Source organism: Diceros bicornis, chromosome 32 (genome assembly GCF_020826845.1).
Source record: "Diceros bicornis minor isolate mBicDic1 chromosome 32, mDicBic1.mat.cur, whole genome shotgun sequence".
Classification (NCBI taxonomy): Eukaryota; Metazoa; Chordata; class Mammalia; order Perissodactyla; family Rhinocerotidae; genus Diceros; species Diceros bicornis.
In genome coordinates, this window is record NC_080771.1 from 23,536,008 (window position 1) to 23,558,843 (window position 22,836).

The 22,836-nt window shown below is 37.4% G+C and overlaps 1 protein-coding gene across 1 annotated transcript in view; it reads left to right on the forward strand.

Annotated features, from left to right (window-relative positions):
• Positions 1-2,314: 2,314 nt before the first annotated feature.
• Positions 2,315-22,836, forward strand: part of AP1G1 (adaptor related protein complex 1 subunit gamma 1) — a 77,639-nt gene continuing 57,117 nt past the window's right edge. The window contains exon 1 of the mRNA XM_058528187.1: positions 2,315-2,624. The gene's annotated coding sequence lies outside the window, so the exon portion shown is untranslated. The remainder of the gene's footprint in view (positions 2,625-22,836) is intronic.

Consider the following 22,836-nt stretch of genomic DNA (forward strand, 5'->3'; position numbering starts at 1 on the left):
TCTTTTCTCCCAGCCATTATCTCTTCCTAGAAGTTTGTTTAATCCTTTGAGGCTGTTGCTGTTTTAAACAGAAAAATCTCCTTCAGCATTTGGATGCATAAAACTGCATTATCTGATAAGAACTTTTTTTTTCAAAATGTAAAAGTCTTTTTTTTCCCAAATAAAAGTACGATATGATCATTGCGAAAACAAAACATAGTTAGGAAAGTAAAAATCCTCTATAATCCCAAGATTATCCCTTGGATCTCTATAATCCTATCCAAAGATAACCATTTTAGTTTTATCCTTCAACTTTTTTTCTATTTTTTATAAGCTCATTTTATAATACCATTTTGTAATATATTTTTCAAAATCTGGCATATCATAATAAAGATAGAGCTATAGTTTCATTTTTATTGGCAGCATAATATTCCATTTTATTGATGTGCTATAATTTATTTATCTGAAATTAGGGATTACCTTTGAGTAGATGGGGAGTAAGTCTTCCCAAACTATAATCTCTAGCCACAGAAGCCAAAGATCCCAGGACAATGATAACCATGCTATATATTGGGTTAATTGCTTTTAATTTTCAATGGCATTAGAGGAGGGGTTTGGTAATTATAAAGATAAATATAAGTAAAAATAAAAGATATGGAGGGGGTTTACATTTTATAATGTCTGTCATTTTCTCTTTAATGCTCTGCCATTTGGCATGGTTGGAAAAAAGCTCCTTCCTCTTTCTTAAGAAGATGGTTTAACTTTTGTGGTTCACAATGGTAAACATTTAAATTTGACCTTTAAGCAAATTTTTGTGACTTGCAAACGGAATACTTTAGCTAACTGCTTTGCAACCTGCAAACTCCTTACTTTTATGGGAGCCCCAAACTGTACTTTAGCATGTGTTCATGCATAGCTATACCTCAGAGGAATCTGCGTTACGGCATCATTATGGTGTTCTAGTTTTATGCTACTATTTACCAGGCATGTGATCCAGGGCTGCACTGCACAGTAGTGCAGCCCTGAAGGTATGAGGCGACTGAATTCTACAAGCATCCTGCTTCCCAAACCATTTGCTCTCGGTTGATTCCACCCTGAGTGTGCGGGTGGGGGCGAGTGGGTGTGTACCGTTTCCTAATTCCAAAGGTTTCACGCATAGCCGAAGCCCAGTCGAGGAGGAGAGAGGGAGTGTCTTTCAGCAAGTCACAGTCTCTCTGAGCCCCGGTCTCCTTATTTGTAAAACTAAATTACCTATGCTTGAATGGTCTGACTCAGGAAGTTGTCGGAGGGTCAAATTAGATTATACACACGAAGATGCTTTTATAAACAATGTGATATCAATATTTAATAATAAAAAATGATAATTACCATTATCACCCCCTTGCTCGCCTTTCTTTCCAGCCACTTGACATACCCCAGTAGTTCAAGAATAAAATTGTACAGGCGGGCCTACTGAGTTCACTTCTTGAAATCCCTGCATGAAAGTGGCTGTCTAAGGACAAAAGTGCAACCTCCTGAGTACGACAGGTCCTAAACTCAAGATTTGTGGTTAGGTCAGTTCTCTTTGGCATCCAGCCGGGTGCGGCGCTCTATTCACGTTCGAGGTAATTTATTGCGAATCTACCTGAAGGATTTTTGTTTAGTTAGGTTACTTTTCCTTTAAATGGGCCGAGATATCCTGGCCCTCTTCACATTCACATGGAAAATATTCGTGTCACGTGTCAGTAATTATTTATCAAGCCAGGAACTGTCTGGTTAGACTGTCTTTGGCTCAGGTCATTAGTTCATGGAGTCACAGTCAGAAAGCCCGCTCCGGAAGGGTAGACCAAATCTTTTTACATATGAGGAAACTGAGGCCCTGAGGGCTTAAATGACTTGTCCAGTGTATGAGGTCGAGCAGTGAGACTGGGCTTGGAATCTACTCTGTGTCATCCTCTCTTTTTATAAATATGTTGCAAAGATACCAAAAACCCACAGAATCCAAGATCACATGGAGCATGTTCCCGACGTTACCTAAAGAGAAAACTAAGGATCTCAAAGGTGCTAGAGTTTGGGATTCTCGTGGATTAGGACCGGCTCAGCCTGGCTGTGTTCTCCGCCCCCACCTACCTCGCCTTTCCCGCTTCCTTGACTACCTTGCGAGCTCCGCCCGCTTCAGGTGGCCCCCGCCGCTTCCTGACAGTCCAGCACTGCCCCCGCCGTCCCAAGCGGAACCAATGTCTGTCAGCCCCGGCGTCGGCCGGATCTTTCTCGCACAGACTCTTCGCAGCGGTGACTCGGCAGCAGCGTCTCGCGTCATCAGTGACAGCCCCGACTCTTGCTACGCTCTGCGTCGCTCTGCCAGGAGCAGTCACCTCCTCCTTGGCAAATAGTCCTCGGCGGGGTCCGAGTTCTTGGATAATAGGAGAGGGGAGGCACGGGAAGTTACAGTCAGGGGACGCGGAATCGACAAGAAGAGGACGATAGGGACCGAAGTTTCTGTGATAGTGTGTGAAGTTAGTTTAAAACTCCCTTCCTCCTAAGGATCCCTCCGCCTGCTCTAGCGGTGGTGAGGCCGAGGGAGCCGCCATTTTGGATGTTAGGTTCCTGCTGCCACTGCTGCCGCCGCCCCCAGAGCTGCTGGTTTCATTCGAGGTTTCGGGCCGGTGAGTGTCACTCGCGGCGCTAAGAGCATATTGCCTCTTTTGCCCCGCGCCTGCCGGGAGCCTTCGGCCAGAAGCTTCCTATCAATCCCAGGGGCCGGTCCCAGGCTGTGGGGGGTGAGAAGAGAGGACAGAGGTTGGGCCTGGAGCCTGGAGCCTCAGGGGCTGCTCTGACTTCTTGAGAGCCGACCCCGAGGCCTCGGACCGGCAGGCTCCGCTCGCGGCCGCGTTCCATGCTGTGGCGTTCCCCGGCTGGTGCGGGCCTCCTTGGACCCATTGACTTTCTCCGGCTGCGATCCTCATTTGAGGGCTCGTTCAGGGAGACTGGGGTTAGCGGGGAGGGTCCCACCCCCGCGTGTCTTCTCTGAGCCACATATCAGCGTTCTTGTATCTTGTACCCTGGTCAGGTCTTTCGTGGAACTCCCTTCAGCATTTCCAGATGCTCAGTTAATTGCTGTTTGCACCTGCAATGCCGTCCTCTCAGAACAGGACATCGGCCTCGCCTCCCTCTAACCTTCCGACCAACTTCTTTCCCAATTTTCCGGATTTTTTTTTTCCCAACTCACCTGCGAGTACGCTGCTTACCTTTCTCTCAAACTCCTGATCCTGCGGACGTCAGTTTCTAATAATTCTCCCGATCTTCCTGACTCCCTGAAAGAGTCAGGACGGTTGGTTACGTTTCTCTGTTAGGGTTTGCTGTAGGAGATCCGTTGAACCGCTCGCTCAGAGTGTACTTCAGCAGTAAATGTGTATAAAGCTGATTAAATGGCTTTTGGAGGGGTGGGAGGCTGTCACATATTTTCTCATTTGTGGATTCCCTTCCTGTGCTGAACACTTAGTTTTTCGGTACTTATTGACACTTAAGTATTTTTCTTCGTGTTATTTTATCCCTGGGCATGGAAATCTGCCTGTGAAGAAGAATCTTATTTTGATGTAGGGAGAAAGGAAAGTAACTTTTTTGTCTCCTGTAGGGATTGGTTAACAGAAGAGAGGAGTGAATGAAGATTTCTTAGTGATCTTAACTTTCAGGTGTTGTGTACACCTGATTTTTGCTGACTGACTCTAAAAAATACTTGGATTGACTTCATGTGTTGGATTTTTTCTGGGGATAGTTGGATTTTAAATATTCTACTGTTTCCCATAGTATTTGTTAGACTATATACACCTTAACTTTTGTTTTAAAAATATAGACTCTCCAGGTACCCATGATCTCATCACTTTTATTCCACTCTTAAAGTTTGTAATATAGCATGCTTGAATAAAAAGCGTTTCACAGTAATACACCAATTATTTCCTCCATTTCAAGTTAGGTGAGTGTGATTGAATCACCTCTATTTTATCTCATCTTGGGTTTTTACATCTGCAAAAGAGAAATAACTTATTTGAGATTACAGCCTAGTGACTGCTGAAATTTGAATTTGTAACTTGAACTGGATCACGTCTTTTAATACTTCTAATCCATGTATAAATGCATTCTTATCATCAGGTTATCAGGTAGGTAATTCCTGTACTGGACATCATATGACCAGTACAGGATATATGATGTAGAAGACTGAATGTTTTCATTGTAAATAGTCACTGTTCTTGTTATTTGTTTTAAGGAGACTTTTCACAAATATTTGTGTACTCTGAAGCTTTTGGTTTAAAGGAACTGTCAAACACTCAACATTTGTGGAATGGTCACTAATTTACTAAGTAGCTGGTTGTAGTTGCTACTGAAGTGTTTCATTTCTGAGTTACACTTTTAAAACAAGGTATTGCAAGAGCTATCAGGTGTAAATATTTAACTCAGTTCATTTCATGGTATAGTGTACTGGTTTTTAAATGTCATTCATTCTTAGGTGTTTTGCATTCAATTGGAGAAAATATCCTTTTGCCTTACAAATTATAAGCAAAGTGCTGTTTACTGCACCATTGATCAGCACAAACTTGAATGTCTATTTTGTCTAAGGTTGTTGGGGGGGGTGGGGAGTGGGGGGGGTGGTTACACTTGAAATTAACATTATTGTTTAGGAAACCTCAATTCAATTTCTTTTGGGAACAGTTGCTTGTTCTTTTATCTGATCTTTTTCACTGATAGCAGGTCTGCATTTGTGGGTGAATTTTAGAGTGAAACTATGAAGTACAAAAATTGTCAGCAATGCCTTGGTGATATTTCATCCTACTACTTATTTTTAAAAAGTAGTCTTGATATCAATGGTGTACAAAAACAGAAACCCAAGTTTTTTGTGACTTACAAAAACTCTATACAAACTGAAAAAGTTGAACAAGTATTTTCCAAAAGATTATTTTTAATTAAAAAAATTAAATTGGGAAACTACATACCAAAACAGATTTTTGAATGCTTAATCCCTTTATTTACATTTGATGAGGATTTTTAAATTTTGTGTATACAGCGGGACTTAATTGGTATCGAAACCTTAGAACTCTTATTTAGGTTTAACTTCAGAAAATCTAAAACTATCTTTCTTCAAACTGCAACAACTTGCTTAGCTGTTTTTGGTGCTTGTAATTCAGTCTTTGCTTTATGAATTGTTTTCAGTTTTTGATTTTGCCTTTCTTTCATTCCTTTGTTACTTTTATTCAGTTTCTTTTATGCAGGATAATATTTAAAGTAGGAAGCAATTTAAAAGAGAACATAGATTTATCTAAGCGTTTATATTTCTTGGCTTATAGGTTTTGAAAATCATATCTTTGTCAAAAAGTGTTAGGATTTTTCCATTTGCCTTTTTCTGTAGAAAATTTTATTTCAATAAAGGCAGTCTTCTCTACCTTGAAAATATGTGTAAGGTTTTTTCCTTTGCTGAAGGAGTAACACAAAATACTTAATATGGCATGAATTCTGGTTGCCAGGAGAACAATCTCTTGTTTGAAGGGTCCAGAAGTGAAAAAAACCACACACTTGCCAAACTTGTTGAGTCAGCATTAACTAACACTTTTGTATAAAAGGGCAAGGTTTAAGATAGTATTATTGAAATGAGAAATGCCTTTTTCACTAGGTACTTGGAAGTTTTGCGTTTTGTTTTGGCCTACTTAGACCATTGGAGAGAGAAAATAAGTTATAAATGTTGTCAGTGAAAAATAGACTTAGAAGGAAAAAAATCATCATAGTTTTTCTAAACATGGAGAAAACATATGTGACCTTTGTACTTTATGAATAATTAAAGACATCTTAAAGGCAAATAGTTTTTACCCCCCTTTCTCTGTTTTTACAGTGCAACAGCCATTAGTGTAATCTGATATGCAGTTGCTTTGCTCACTCCAGCCTGCTCGTTATAGCTGATTGTGTTTGTGTTGTACTGAGCATCCTAGGCTTTCAGCTTGTCTGGCTTTGAGGATAATGTTGTGATTCTTGGGAAGAGCAGATATGAGAAAGACATGAACTTAGATCTATGAAACTGTAAAATATTTGCACTCCTCTCCTTTCAAGCCTTTGGGTTAAAATTAAGACTGTCATAGAATAGATAATGGACACTATTTGGTTATAAGATCCAACTTTTGTAAATGATCACACAGTTATACAACTCAAAGTAAAAGGAGTTCCATTAGTGTTTTTACAGCTCAATTTAGTGAAGCTATTTACTAACCCTCACTATTGGGAAATTGTTCAGTTTCAAGCTGAAGAAAAGGAAGGGAAGTTAAGTTTTTTAATGCCTCATTTAAAGTCTGCACAAAAGGTTTAGTTCCCTTCCCACTTTTTGACATTTTTGAAAACACGATAGTTTTAAAATACGGTGAAAATATTGGTTTGGGATGAATGGGGAAGGTAACTGAAATAATTAGGTACTTTGTATACAGTTAGTGAATCTTTGTAGATATTAAGTTTTTGATGTGATTATTGAAGGAAAACTGTTGTGAGAAGCAAGAACCTCTTTTTCTGATAGTACCCAATGTTTTTGATATGATGTTTTTTAAATGTGTATTTGTCTCTTCTAGTGAAGGCATGGGCTCTGTATTTTCTTTAGAAACTCTCCATGATGAAAGCTTAATAAATGGTGTTGATTATTTTAAAAAGTAGAATGAGGAAGTAGCTTACAATTTGATTTTACTAGCATTTGTTTGTGTTATTTACATATACGCGCTGAACTTTTTGCAGTTCCTTGAATACTCCACGTCCTTTCATTTTCATTGTACCTGTTCTGTCTATACCTGGAATGCTTTTCTTCCTTCCGCCTAGTGAACCTGTTCTTCCTTCCTCTCTGCCCCTCAGGCAAAGAGGTGTAGCACTTTTTTCCCCATGCAAAGCGGTGTAGCACTCTTTGTAGTACTTGTTGAATTGTCTACTTTTCCTTGAGCTTCCAAAGGACAAGAACTGTGTAATTTATGGCATCCCTAGTACACGGCACAGTGCCTGGCACTTAGTAGTTACTCTGTGGAATAGATGATAATGAATGAAATAATATGGAAAAATTTTTCAGATACTCAGATATATGATAATTGGTCAGTGCTAACAACCAAAATTGGTCAGTGCAACCAGAGGCAGTCAGGGTCCTGAGTGAGTTATGGGAACCTACTGCAGGTCATTTACTTGTGACTGGTGGAGTTGATGTCAGTGAAGTTTATTTTCAGGTTTAGAAAACATGCAAAACCTTATCTCCAAGTCTTTGAAAATATTATTTAGATGTTAAATTCCCAAAATGACATCCTTTTCTCTCTGATTTACTCAGACACTTATGCAAAAGCTTCAAGTGGCAGCAAAGAAATCTACTCTTCCTGCCATCTTCTTTCTTTCTTTTGAATACCTGTTACGTAATTCATTATGCTGAGGAAACTAATAGTAAGTTAACTTCAATCTTTTCCCCCCAAATGGAAGTACATTGACAGTTCAGTGATTTGTTACTGACTCTCCCCTTGTATTTGAATAATCTACTTTCATAGTGCTACGGATTTTTTCTTTAGTTTTTTAATTTTCAAAATAATAGGTATCCATTTTAATAAATGAAAAAAACCTAAAGACATATGTTAATAAAAAGCTCATTTCCCTCAACCCCTTCATTATTACTCCTCAACTGTTTTACCAGGTTATGGGTATACTTCAATATTTCTCTCCATGCTTAGTCAATTACTGTATATACTAAAATAAATCTTCATATATAGGGATTCTTTGTTTTTACAAAAGGGAGATCATACTTTCTATATTACTCTATAACAAGTTTTTCTTAGCACCTCATGGTCAGTAAATATAATTCTAAATTGTTCTTTTAAACATCCCTGTTATGTCTCATAGTATGGATGTACCATACATAATTTAGTTATTTTCCTGTGGATGTTTAGGTTGTTTCTAGATTTTGCTACTGCAAACAGTGCTACAGTAAACATCCTTGTACATGACACCTTATTTGCTGATGCTTTTATTTCTACAGGCTAGAGTCTCCAAGGTGGGATTTCTGGGTTGAAGGAAGTATATGTTAAATGTTATTATTGCTATTTTACTCTCCAAATATGTTGTCATAATTTCCACCTCTGCTAGCAGTGGGTTTTCCAAATCATCACATCATTAAATGTAATTACTTAACCTAATTTTTACTGATCTCCTAGATGAGAAATGGTCTCTCAGTTTTGTCTTAATTTTTGTTTCCCTATTACTGGAGTTAGCCTCTTTTGATGTTTTTTGACCATTTAGATTTCCTCTATTGATAATTGTCTGTTCATGTCCTTGGTTCATTTTTCCTTTAAGTTGTTTTTGTCCTTTTCTTATCTTGTAGGAACACCTTATCGTATATTAATTCTTTGTCATATGACACATGTATTTATTCGTCTGGAATTAGCTTTTATGTGGTGTGAAGTAGGAGGTCTTCTATGGTTTTCCTTTGTATAGAGAGCCAGCTTTGCCAGGACTAAATGAGCCATCCTTTCCTCAGTGAATTAAATGCCACCTTATCACATGATAAGTTCCCGTATATGTTTGCTTTGTTTCTAGATTTTCTGTTTTTCTCTTCCTGCACCATTATTTTAACCGTTTTAAGTATAATAACTTTATAGAAAGTTACACTCTGTTAAGAAAAGCTCCTGTCACTGTACTTTTTCATTTTCTTGACTATTCTTAAACATTTATTCTTATATCTATATTGATTGAAAATAATTCTGTTGAGTTCAGAAAACCTCAGAAAAGCCCACTGTTTGGAATTGCACTATATTCATATATTAATTTTGGGAGGCCTGATGTTTTTTAATGATGATAATTTTTCCTTATTATGATGAGTTTCCATTTGTTCAGGTCTTGTTTTAGTTTTAAGTCCTTCAGTAAAGGTTTCATAGATTTAATAATTTTCTTCATCTAGTTCCTATACCTTTCTTGCCAAATTTATTCTTAGATATTTTATAGTTTTTTTTTTTGGAGGAAGATTGGCCCTGTGCTAACATCTGTTGCCAATCTTCCTCTTTTTTCTTCCAAAAGCCGTAGTACATAGTTGTGTATCGTAGTTTAGAGCTGTAGCTCCTCCATATGGGACGCCACCCCAGCATGGCCCGACGAGCGGTGAGCACGTCAGCACCCAGGACCCGAACCAGCGAACCTGGGCTGCCGAAGCGAAGTGCGCGAACCCAATCGCTATACCACTGGACTGGCCCCGATATTTTATAGTTTTTGATGCTGTTGTCAGTGGTACTTTTTTCCTTCCATGTCTAACTCATGTCAGAAACGTGGGTTAAAAAGGAATCCTATATAGTAATAAATGAATATGGTAAAGTTGCAGGATACAAAATCAACATACAAAAATCAGTTGCATTTCTGTACACTAACAACGAAGTAGCAGAAAGAGAAATTAAGAGTACCATCCCATTTACAATTGCAACAAAAAGAATAAAATACCTAGGAATAAACTTAACCAAAGAGGTGAAAGATCTGTACACCGAAAACTATAAAACATTTCTGAAAGAAATTGAAGAAGACACAAAGAAATGGAAAGATATTCCGTGCTCTTGGATTGGAAGAATTAACATAGTTAAGATGTCCGTACTTCCTAAAGCCATCTATAGATTCAATGCAATCCCTATCAAAGTTCCAACAACATTTTTCACAGAAATAGAACAAAGAATCCTAAAATTTATATGGAACAACAAAAGACCCAGAATAGCTAAAGGAATCCTGAGAAAAAAGAACAAAGCTGGAGGTATCACACTCCCTGATTTCAAAATATACTACAAAGCTATAGTAACCAAAACAGCATGGTACTGGCACAAAAACAGACACACAGATCAATGGAATAGAATCGAAAGCCCAGAAATAAATCCACACATCTATGGACAGCTAATCTTTGACAAAGGAGCCAAGAACATACAATGGGGAAAAGAAAGTCTCTTCAACAAATGGTGTTGGGAAAACTGGATAGCCACATGCAAAAAAATGAAAGTAGACCCTTACCTTACACCATGCACAAAAATTAACTCCAAATGGATTAAAGACTTGAATGTAAGACCTGAAACTATGAAACTTCTAGAAGAAAACATAGGCAGTACGCTCTTCCACATCGGTCTTAGCAACATCTTTTCAAACACCACATCTGACCGGGCAAGAGAAACAATAGAAAAAATAAACAAATGGGACTACATCAAATTAAAAAGCTTCTGCACAGCAAAGGAAACCATCAACAAAACGAAAAGACAACCTAACAATTGGGAGAAGATATTTGCAAACCATACATCTGATAAGGGCTTAATCTCCAAAATATATAAAGAACTCATGCATCTCAACAAGACAGGAAACAATATGGGTTGGAGAGGATGTGGAGAAAAGGGAACTCTCATACACTGCTGCTGGGAGTGCAAACTGGTGCGGCCACTATGGAAAACAGTATGGAGATTCCTTAAAAAATCAAGGATAGAACTACCATATGATCCAGCTATTCCACTGCTGGGTATTTATCCAAAGAACTTGAAAACACCAATTTGCAAAGGTACATGCACCCCTGTGTTCATTGCAGCGTTATTCACAATAGCCAAGACTTGGAAGCAACCTAAGTGCCCATCAAGGGACGAATGGATAAAGAAGATGTGGTATATATACACAATGGAATACTACTCAGCCATAAGAAACGATGAAATCCAGGCATTTGTGACAACATGGATGGACATTGAGGGTAAAATGCAAAGTGAAATAAGTCAGAGGGAAAAGGTCAAATACCGTATGATTTCCTTCATTAAGTAGTAGATAATAACAACAATAAACAAACACATAGGGACAGAGATTGGATTGGTGGTTACCAGAGGGCAAGGGGGGAGGGAGGAGGGTGAAAGGGATAATTTGGTACATGTGTGTGGTGATGGGTTGTAATTAGTATTTTGGTGGTGAACATGATGTAGTCCATGCAGAAATAGAAGTACAATGATGTACACCTGAAATTTTTACAATGTTATAAACCAATAAAAAAAAATAAAAACAAAATAAAAAAAAAAAAAAAAAAGGAATCCTATGGACCAGCACTCCCCCCACCCCCGCCCCACCTTTCTTGTTATCCAGAATTAACAGAACTTGGATTCATGAAGAATATGCTAGGGAAAATTTATCTTAGTATTAAATCACTTTCTAATAAACTTTCTAATGTCATCCTGTAGAAACATGCCCTTAGATAAATGTGACTCTGTCCTTTTAGGATGAATGCCATGTTATTATTTTGAAAGTGTGCAGTTTTGCTTTATTTATGTGTTCTTATGGTTTTTGTTAATTTGTTAGAATTTTCTTTTTTAAATGTAAAAATTAATACCTTTGAAAGAGCACAGGAAGCTACATATCATTTTAAGAAAAGAAGGAACTCTACTTTAAATGTTAATTTACCTATATGTTTTTCTGATATTTCTTATATTGAACATAGCAAGTGCTTTCACATCATACCAATCTTTCTTAGAGAATGGATCAACCACTTTCTTCTTGGCTCCCTTTTTGCCGCCTTTCGTAAGGCGCTTGTTCTTGCCGACCACCATGGTGCTGTTCAGAGAGCCAAAAGGCTGTTTGAATTTTCTTTTTTTTTTTTTAATTTTATTTATTTGTTTTTTTCCCCCCAAAGCCCCAGTAGATAGTTGTATGTCATAGCTGCACATCCTTCTAGTTGCTGTATGTGGGACGCGGCCTCAGCATGGCCGGAGAAGCGGCGCTTCGGTGCGCACCAGGGATCCGAACCTGGGCCGCCAGCAGCGGAGCGCGCTCACTCAACCGCTAAGCCACGGGGCCGGCCCCCCTGTTTGAATTTTCAAAGCAAGATTTATTGCTCAAGTTACACATGTTCATTGTTTGAAAGATATCAGAATATATACAGAAGTTAAAAAGGCATCTATATTCACACTAGGCACAGATAGTCTCCCTTAACATTTATTAAACCCTTTGAGGCATATCTTTAAAAAACTAAGATTTTGTTTTGAGAAGTTCCTGACAATTCTTGATACTTCGGGGACTCCTCAGGACTTTTTTGCTAATAATATTAGGGTTGGGAGAGTGAAAAATTCCTTTTTATTTTATTAGTGTCAAATTAGATGTTGATCATGTTTATCTATTGTTTATTTGGCCTTTATTGCTTTTCACGTATCTTAATGCAATTGAATTGTTCAGTAGACATATTTGCGTTTACGTACATCTGTTTCTAAAATCTCAGTTTTGGTGAATTTTGGTTGTGGACAATTAAGCATAAAAAAAGATTCCTGTAATTACTGTGGCATTTTAGGGAGAACTGAGCTTAAGACCTCTTCGAGGGATGCCAGCTGGCTGCTTAGACCGGGTGTGATGGTATCTCAATGTGGTCACCTACTTCACAGCCTATTCCTTAGCCTTGAAGATCCAGAAATTCCGTTTTGGTATTTCACCTAGGGATGATTCAGCCTAATCAAACTCAATGATGTGTAAGTTAGAATAACAATATTCTTCCACTTCTTGGCTATGGTGAATAATGCTGCAATGAACATAGGGGTGCATAAGCCTCTTTGGATTGTTGATTTCAGGTTCGTTGGATAGATTCCCAGTAGTGGGATGGCTGGATCATAGGGTATTTCTATTTTTAATTCTTTGAGGAATCTCCATACCGTTTTCCATAGTGGCTGCACCAGTTTGCATTCCCACCAGCTGTGTATGAGGGTTCCTGTTTTTCCACATCCTCTCCAACATTTGTTGTTTTTTGTCTTGGTGATTATAGCCATTCTAATGGGTGTGAGGTGATATCTTAGTGTTGTAGAATAACAATATTCTAATTCATGAGGGGCTATGTTTTTCTACTAAATTACCTGTGTCTACTTTCCAGGGCACCCTGTTCCTTGTATGGAGGTACTTGGGAGGCAAGGTACTTGAGAAGGTGATTAATAATCAGCGAGTTGTATTGTGAACCTGAAACCAGAGCATATAAAGTTGGATGGTCTTGAGTGTTTTGTCATTCTAGGCCCTGGTGAAACCTGATCAAAGAACTATCCCTGCCTCACAATGGTGTTTGTCTTTCCAGTGACCAAAATACTTATCCCCAGATTTAATCTCTGTTACTCAAACAGTGGCATACTAACACTGGTCTCCCTTTTTCTTCACTCTGTAGAACATTTCCCTTCTATGAACACATTTTTTCGTACAAGAGAAATAAGATAGGCACTGCCTCCCTCTCCCTACCCACCTTCCCCCAAAAGAAAGAAACCACAAAAACGCAAGGACAGTGAAAAAAACCCAGCTAAGTGAGATTAATGACAGCCAGTATCTATAAGATATATTAGAAAGTACAAGTCTGATTGAAGTATAATACTATTGCTCAATTTGCTTTAAGCTTTCTTACTATTTTGGACATAGTAAGAAAGACATTTAGGGCCGGCCCCGTGGCTTAGCGCTTAAGTGCGCAGGCTCGGCTACTGGCTGCCCGGGTTCGGGGCCCCGGGCGCGCACCGACGCATCGCTTCTCCAGCCATGCTGAGGCCGCGTCCCACATACAGCAACTAGAAGGATGTGCAATTATGACATACAACTATCTACTGGGGCTTTGGGGAAAAAAAAAAGGAGGAGGATTGGCAATAGGTTAGCTCAGAGCTGGTCTTCCTCAGCAAAAAGAGGAGGATTAGCATGGATGTTAGCTCAGGGCTGATCTTCCTCACAAAAAAAAAAAATTATTTTGCAAGTTGTAAATGTGTTAAATCTCCCCCGCCCCCCAAGCCCCAGTAGATAGTTGTATGTCATAGCTGAACATCCTTCTAGTTGCTGTATGTGGGACGCGGCCTCAGCATGGCCGGAGAAGCGGTGCGTGCCCGGGATCCGAACCCAGGCCGCCAGCAGCGGAGCGCACGCGCTTAACCGCTAAGCCACCGGGCCAGCCCTGTAAATGTGTTAAAACAATTCAGATATATATATAAAATAAAAATTTGAAGTATGAGTTCTGTGTGGAGCATAATATTAAAATATAGACCATATGGAGAACGTGAGAGAGAAAGCATGGTAACTTGTTTTGGAGGGTTTTGCCTAATGTTAACTTAGGTCCCTTGAGCATTCTCAGCCATACTTAGAAATCTGTGACTGGATATTACACAGTAATCAGTGGCAAAGTTAATTGAAATCTTGTTTCTTGAGTCTTTTCTCATCATTTAGCAGGGAAGACTTCAAGTACAGTCTTTTGTTGGATAGAAAAGGAGGTAATTTTAATATTGAAAAATTGCTTTTAATTTAGGATTTCTTTTTAAATTTAGAGCTCAAATACCTTTAGGTTTAAGGGAGGAAGGACCACATAGCAGGAGCCCGTGCTGTTTGGTCACATGTTCTTAACTGTTGCCTGTCAGTAGCTCAAAGCTTTCAGCCAGGTAGTGTAAGCTCAGAAGTAGGAAGAAAGTTAACTAAGCAGGATAGAATAGAGGACTGGGTCGAGTCCTGATGCCTTTCCTGTAGCTGTTGGTGAGCAGCTGTTGCATCTTTATTTTGTGTGCTTTGGAAAGGACAAGTACATTTTGTTTAGAAAAGACTCTTCTAGAATTTAGAATTCAGTAAATACAGTGTTTATCAAGTTCCTACTCTTTTAGGCAAGAGGAATACAAGGCTGAATAAGACAGACAAGGATCTGGCATTTAGGGAGCTTATATTTGAGTGGGAAAAATAGGCATTTCAAAGAAAAAAGGGTGATCATGGCCTGGTGATGGTATTGCTGTATGAGGCAAATCTTTATCCCTCAAAGGAATTTTTGGAGATTTTGGAAAATAACTGTTTTCTCCATTTTGGGGATAAATTTTAGGAGAGTTGAAACATATGCAGTCATTGTTTTCTGTTCTATTGTTTAAAATTTTTTTTTCCTATAATAATCATTTATAATTTTGATCACTCTCTGGGTATATAAAGTAATCTAATTTAGTTTAAGCTCCTAAACCTAATTTTGTTTAATCATTTTGGATAGAAATTTTTCAAAAATGAATTTCACACTTCCTTTTTTTCTTTAGATTTTTCACCGTTATTTATCAAATAACCATTAATGAAATAGAAATACATTTATCTACAATCTCTGCACCTTAAAAAGTCAGACTTTTAATTTTTCTGTGTTCCCTTTCCATCATTGTCCTAATAACTATTTTTACTTTTTATCATTAGTTTTAAAAAAGAAGACAAAGAGGGACATTTTATTTTGATAAGGGGTACAAGCCACGTGAATATAAAACATATTGACACTTAGGCATTGAATAAAACCATTGAAATACTCTTAGGACTTTAGGGGGAGTTGAATTCTTTTTGCTAGCATGCTAAGTAGCCTCAGAATACTATACTTCGTGTGTATAAGATAAATGCTTTAATTTTGGATTTTTTTAAAATTATAAATTAAGGTAATTATTGTGGAAGTCAAAGGCAAAGATTTAACATTGATTTGATCTTTTCCTTTTTGAGTAATCAGTTAAAAATTTTATAGGATAGAAATCTATAATATAAGGGCACAAACTTTATTTTTTAAGTTGTGGTAAGAATACCACTTGACTTCTGTCCTTTTGACAAATTTTCAGTTGCACAATACAGTATTGTTAACTATAGGTTCAATGTTGTATAGCAGATTTCTAGAATTTATTAATCTTGCTACTATGCGGTTTGAATGCTTGTTTCTGCTATATGTAGGTTTTATTTGTTTGTTTTGCTGTTGTTTGGCTTCTTCCCTTGCTGTTAGGTGACATTTTGACTACTATCAGTGTCCTTTCCTAAAACAACTTCTATCTTCTGGGCCCTACCCTCCTCTCTTTCCCCTCTAGTTTTCTAATTTGTTCTATTCTGGAAGAGGCTGAATGAGAACATGCAAGTAGAGTGAAGTAGATGTTTTAGTGTGTTGATTTGATGCTCTCTGTATTGGCTGCATGAGATTATAAAAATGTGTTTTGGATTCTCAGCTGTGTTCTATATCATTGAGTCATTACTATACATTATATTCGTATCTTTTTTAAAAAGGATAGAATTTGTTATTACTTATGATAGGTGTTTAAGCTGTTGTATTTTAAGGAATCTTGTGGTTTTGAGTATTTTGAAAAGCAAGTATAAACTTTCAAAAAATAAGGAAATCTATCAAGCTGAGTGGGTTATGTTTTCCAGATTATGTGGTCTACCACATTCACCTCATAGATTAGAGGTATTTGAGTTTAATTTTTAATATGAAATATTTCAGACATCAAACCTATGGAGAATAATAATAAACATTCACTTACCCACTACCTAGTCTAAGAAATAAAACATCACCAGTATAGCCGAAGCCTCCTGTGTATCACTCTGTCCCTAAGCATATTCCCCTCCCTTCCAGGTGTGCCACTGTGTTGGATTTGATCTTTATCTTTCACATGCATGTTCTTATTCTCTTACTTCATTTTTGTATCTGTAAAGAATAGGTTCTTTTATGTGTTTTAAGCTTTTATAAATGTTAATACTGGGTATCTTTCTGCAACTTGTTTTTGCTCAAAATTAATTTATGCAAGGATAGTTTATGTAGCCAACATTATGGCCAGCATTTGTTTAGTGATTACTATGTGCCTGGCAGTGTGCTAAGAATTTTACATATATTCTTGTTTAATTCTTTAACAATCCTTTAAGATAGGTACATTCCCCATTTAACAGATGAGAGGTTAAACTCTGAGAGGTTAAGCCATTTACTCAAGGACACACAGCTAATAAGTAGTGGAGCTGGAATTCAAACCAAGGTAATTGCGCTTCAGGGTCATCATTTTGCACAATGATAAGGGTCATTGGGTAAGGATAAGGGTCCACAATTCCTTATCTCAGTTCTGAAATCCAAAAAACGCTGAAAACCAGGAGTTCTTCATAATTCTTTTGGTGTTAAAATCTGACCTGACCAGACATGAAGCTGTTTGAGGTATTTATTTCTCTCATTTGGTGTGCATATTGATATGTCTTGCTGCAGAAATATTGTTTAATAATGGAACTGCTGCCCCAGCCATGGTGGGCAAATTGTGAAATATAGTATGTACACTGTATTACCTTTCTAAAATTCAGAAAGTTCTGAGTTCTGCCCTAAAAGTTTTAGACGAGAAATTGTGGACTGGTACTATGCTACAGATCTCTTTCTACATGGGATTTTGGAGTTGTTGGGTTGATCCAGAATCACGAAAGGAAAAATTTCTAAATACATGAAATTTGTTTGGCCATGGCAAAATTTGGCTTACCATAAATATAATTTTATGATCTGTCATTTATCAGCAGTTTCTGCTTCTTCTTATATGGCTGGAACTGTAAAAATTTTCCTCACTAGGCTTTTTTTTTTTTTTTTTTGTGAGGAAGATCAGCCCTGAGCTAACATCCATGCCAATCCTCCTCTTTTTGCTGAGGAAGACCAGCCCTGAGCTAACATCTATTGCCAATCCTCCTCTTTTTTTTTTTTTCTCTTTTTCTCTCCAAAACCCCAGTAGATAGTTGTGTGTCATAGTTGCACATCCTTCTAGTTGCCATATGTGGGCTGCCGCCTCAGCATGGCCGGACAAGCAGTGCGTCGGTGCATGCCTGGATCCGAACCCGGGCCGCCAGTTGTGGAGCACGTGCACTTAACCGCTAAGCCACGGGGCCGGCCCCCCTCACTAGGCTTTTGAGTTCTTAAGGATAGAGACCATGTCCTTGCCAGTCCCCAGCACCTATTACAATGCCTGGCATTGAGAAGGCTCAGCAAATATTTGTTGGGTGAGTGATTGGCACTTTTTGGTATGTTTCCCTATTACTTAGGTCATCTATGGGGTAGTGTGACTGATTGAATTGAACAAGGAGCAAAAAGAAGGAGGTGCATGAAACTAACTTCTGATTCCATATTTTATACATTCTCCCTTCCCACTTTGAAATGGATTTAAATGATGCTTATGTTGATGTCATGTATGATATTATATTTTGTCTTATAACTGTCGTCTAATGGGACCTGAACTGTTATACTGATTTTTGCATTTTCTTGATTAAAGACCTTGATCCTGTTGCTTTCTGAAATCAAGATTCTCAAACCTAATGGCTGTATTTCAGTTAAGTATGGTATATGATATATTTGCTCCTTATTGAAGTTTGGTTTAATTTATTTTTTCCTTGTACAGGTTTGCTTCACAGTATTGATCTGTGAAGGGTCTACACATGATTTATAAAGAATGATACTTTTAAAGTTAACAAACTGAAAATAGAATGATATGTAATGTGGTCATCAAATATTTGTTCTCATAGATTTTTAGAGCTAATTCTATGCCCTTATTTTTCAGTTGGTGGAACAGAGGCTTAGGGAAGTCAGATGGCTTGTCCTAGGTTGCTTGGCTGACAATGGTAGTCCGTTATTACATCTTTCTTTTATTGTTTTGGCTCTAATATTTCTTTTAAGTATGTTTTTTTCTTGAGTGGGATTTCTATATTTCTGTGATTTACAGAACTGTGTCTGAGGAATATTTAATATGTTTTTAAGAGTACGTATTTGAAAGATTTAAGAACTTTGACTTGCCATTCAAAATCTTCATTCAAAATATAATATCATAATCTCCAAGGTTTATTAATGTAAGAAAATTTGGGGAGGAGGCAGGAGGGAGAGGCTAGCTTACTAGGCTCAATTCCGTATCATAGTAGTTTTTCCTTCTGCTTGTAATTCTTTTACTTTAATTGCTGCTACTTCCAGTGCATAGTTCCTGTGGTGTGCCTCCTTCCTTTCAGTGCTTTGGCCAAAATATAGACAGATTTCTTGTTGTTTTCTTTTGCAGGATTGGAAATGGCTGGAATTTTTAGAATAGACTTTCTTACATATCTACGGTAGAAATAAAAAGAAGTAAAAGTTCCCGAAGATTTGTTGTTGCCCCTCTTCAGATATTTAAAGTATTCTCTTTCAGTCTCATTTCACCTGTTGAGAAGTCCAGAAGGCGCATAGCTTAGCAGGTACCTTTTCTGACCTGCATGTATGTGGAAGGCACCATCTTTCAACCTGCCACTCAGGAACTTTCTAGACAACTTGACACCTTTATGGTTCAGATTACTAGAGCCCTTTTTAGTTCCCTGTCCCCCGTAGGTCCCATCCCTAGTTTATTGGCACAGAAAATGACTTCATCTTGCAAGTGAGACCTGCCTTCAGCCATCCCTTAAATAAGGGTTTGGTGTTATCTTTTATAGGCTGAACAGTATGACCATATCTCAACACACTCTTCACACACAACATATTTCTCAAGATTTTACGAGATGTTTTGTTTCACTAGTGGTTCAATATGCCTTTAAGTAGGTTGGAACAGTTAGTAACTTTCTCACTAGTCCACTTATTATCCTGGGTATATATTACTGTAACTGATCAAATAGGTCTTAATTGTTTAATTGAAGGGCTTTTTTGTTTACTTTTAAAAAACTCTCTAATTTTTAAGTTAACATACAGTAAAATTGGCTTTTTTGGGATTGTATAGTTCTGTGAATTTTAACTTATGTATAGATTTATGTACTCACCACTACAATTAGGATGCAGTTCTGTCGTCTTAGAAAAACTTCTTCGTGCTGTCCCTTTTTATTACCGACCTTAACTACTGGCAACTATTGATCTCTTCTCCATCATTATAGTTTTGTCTTTTTGGGACTATCATATAAATGGAATAATTCGATATGTAACATTTTGAGACAGTTTTCTTTCACTGGCATAATGCCATAGAGCTTTGTGTGTTATGGCTGCGTAGCAATAGTTTGGTCCTTTTTTATTGCTACGTTCTGTTATATGGGTTTTCCAGATTTTGTTTCCAGTTTTTGGCAATTATGAGCAGAGCTACTCTAAGCATTCCTGTATAGGTTTTTGTGTGAACAAAAGTTTTCATTTCTCTAGGATAAATTCCTAGATGTGGGACTGCTGAATCATTTGGTAAGCATATGTTTTAAGTTCATAACAAACTGCCAAATTGTTTTCCAGAGTGCCAATACCATTTTGCATCCCCACCAGCAGTGTATGAGACTTCCATTTGCTCTACATCTTCCCCAGCACTTGATATTTTAGTCATTCTTGTAGGTGTATAGAGGTATCTTATTGTGGTTTTAATTTGCGTTTCCCTAATGCCTAATGTAGTTGAGCATCTTTTCAAATATGCTTATTTATCACCCTTATACCTCTTTAGTGAAGTGTCTGTTTTAGTCTTGTACCCATATTAAAAAATTTGGTTGGTTTAACTGTTGCATTGTGAGATTTCCTTTTATATTCTGGATACACATCCTTTGTTGGATATGTGATTTACAGATATCCCACTCTGTAACTTGTCTTTTCATTTTCTTAACAATGTTTTTCATAGCATAAAGTTTGTAATTTTTATTAAGTCCAATTTTATCATTTTTTTCTTTTATGGGTTGTGTAAAGTCCAACAACTCTGCCTAACCCCAGATAATGAAGGTTTTCTCCTATATCTTCTTCTAAAAGTTTTATAGTTGTACATTTTACATTTAGATCTATGATCCATTTTGAGTTAATATTTGTATAAAGGTGTGAGATTTGGTCAAAGTTCAATTTTTTTGCATATGAGTGTCCAGTTGTGATGTGCACTGAGTTGTTGATAGTATTACCTAATTATCCTTTTAATGTTTGTGGTGATATGTCCTCTTTCATTCCTGATATTGGTAATTTGTGTCATTTCTCTTTTATCTTCTAACCAAAGGTTTATCAATTTTATTGGTCTGTTCAGAGAACCAGCTTTTGGTTTCATTGACTTGACTATTGTTTTTCTGTGTTTAATTTCATTGATTTCTATTTTTTAATTTGCTTTTTTCTACTACTTTTGGGCTTATTTTACTCTTTTTCTAGTTCCTTAAAGTAGGAAGCTTAGATTGTTAGTTTGAGATGTTTCCTCTGTTCTGATACAAGCATTTAATGATATCCATTTCTCAATAAGCTCTGCTTTAGTGTATACCACAAATTTTGATAAATGTGTTTATGTTTTCGTTCAGTTCAATATATTTACTAATTTCCCTTGATATTTCCTCTTTCACCTATGAATTATTTGGAAATGTATTGTTTAATTTCCAAGGACGTGGAGAGTTTTCCAGTTAGCTTTCTGTTACTGATTTCTGGTTTAATTCCAGTATGGTCAGAGACCATACTTGATGTGATTTTCATTCATTTGAATTATTAACTTTTTTTAATGACCCAGGACATGGTCTGTCATGGTGAATGTTCTCTATACAATTGAGAAGAATGTGTATTCTGCTGTTGTTGATTGGAATATTCTATAAATGTTGATTAGATCCAGTTGATGAGGGCATTCAGGTCTTTTATATCCTTGCTAATACTCTATCCATAGTTCTATCATTTACCTAATAAGGGGCATGTTGAAGTCTTTAACTATAATTGGTGGTTTATTTTTTCCTTTCATATCTTCAATTTTTGCTTCATGTATTTTTTAGCTCTGTTGTTAGGTACATTTGCAATTAGGATTGTTGTATTTTCTTGGTGAATTCACTCTTGTGTCAAGCAGTGGGAGGATAGAGAGTGATTTATTCCATGCTCTTAGGATCACAGCTCCTCTGGTCAGAGAGACGAGTTCTCCTTCCCCAGTTTTTAGGTGCCTGCCTGGCTGTTACTGCCATTGCTTTTCTGTCGCAGCCACCACCATTGCAGTATTGCCTTCGGGCAGGAGTGGAGGAAGGAAAAAACAAAAGCCAAGAGCGAGAATTTCCTCCATTGTCTTTTATCTTCCTTTTCCTTCTCCTTGGACCTGAGAGGATTTTTCTTAGAGCTCCTTATCTGTACCCAGTGAGCACTTCTGGGTTTTGGGCTGCCCTTGGGTCCAGGCTGGGCACTACTGGAGGAAAAATGATAACCTCTTGCCAATTTGATGGAACTCCAAATTCTGCTCTCTTTCTCTAATCTGCTTGCTGTCATTTACTTTTCAGAGTCCTCAGGTGGCTGTGGCATGCATTTTGTCTAGGATTTATAATTGCATCCAGAGGGAGAGACAAGAGTCTCCGTGAAGTGTGTTTTACTTCATCTTGCCTAGAACCAGAACTTTTTGTTTAGTTTTGATCTTGGAATGTATTCTGAAATATACTAAATTCTTTACTATGTGAATTAACTTTTGTTTTTCATCCATGCCTGTTAAGATATTTTATTTCAATATATGAAGAAATCAAGTAGTAGTAAGTTGTCACAGCTCAAGGAAAAAAAATACTGCTTTTCTCTAAGCTAGAGGCAGCCTAGTGTTGGAGGAAGGGTGCTGAATGGAGGTGGATCATGAGACATGAGTCAGGCTAGTAACTAATTCTGTAAGCTTGTAGAGGGTAGTTAACATCCTGGATCCTCAATTTCCTCCATAAAAAGCTAGAGCCATAGACTATATTTCTGTGATTCTGTGGCTGATAGCTGAGGAAGTGCTCCAGGTACCTTGTTTTTCTCTCAACTGGCTTCAACTTTTGTGATTTTCCCTGTTGGACTACAAATTTTGGGGCAAGATTTAGGCTTTTTCTAATAGTCTTTGCTTTGTAGAATCATTGAAGTCTTTGTAGGGAAAAGTTATTTTCTAGTCGAGTATTACCAATTGATCTTGAAGGATTTTAGTTACTGTAGACTTCTCTTGTTCTCCACACACCAAGTTAGGGTTAATGATAAATAAGATTCTTTTTGAAAGTACAATTGCTGGGCTTTGGACAGTCAAAAACTGATTTTATATTTAGTTCTTAACCTCTGAGAACTGTAATAACTTTATGCTTTTCTATGTTGATGTTTTATATAGTATATTCATTTTGCTTACTCCTAAATTTTGTTTTACCCTAAAGTGCATAGTATTTGTGAAAGAAATAGTTCTTTAAGTAGATGTCTAATTTAACTAAGATTTTTTTTTG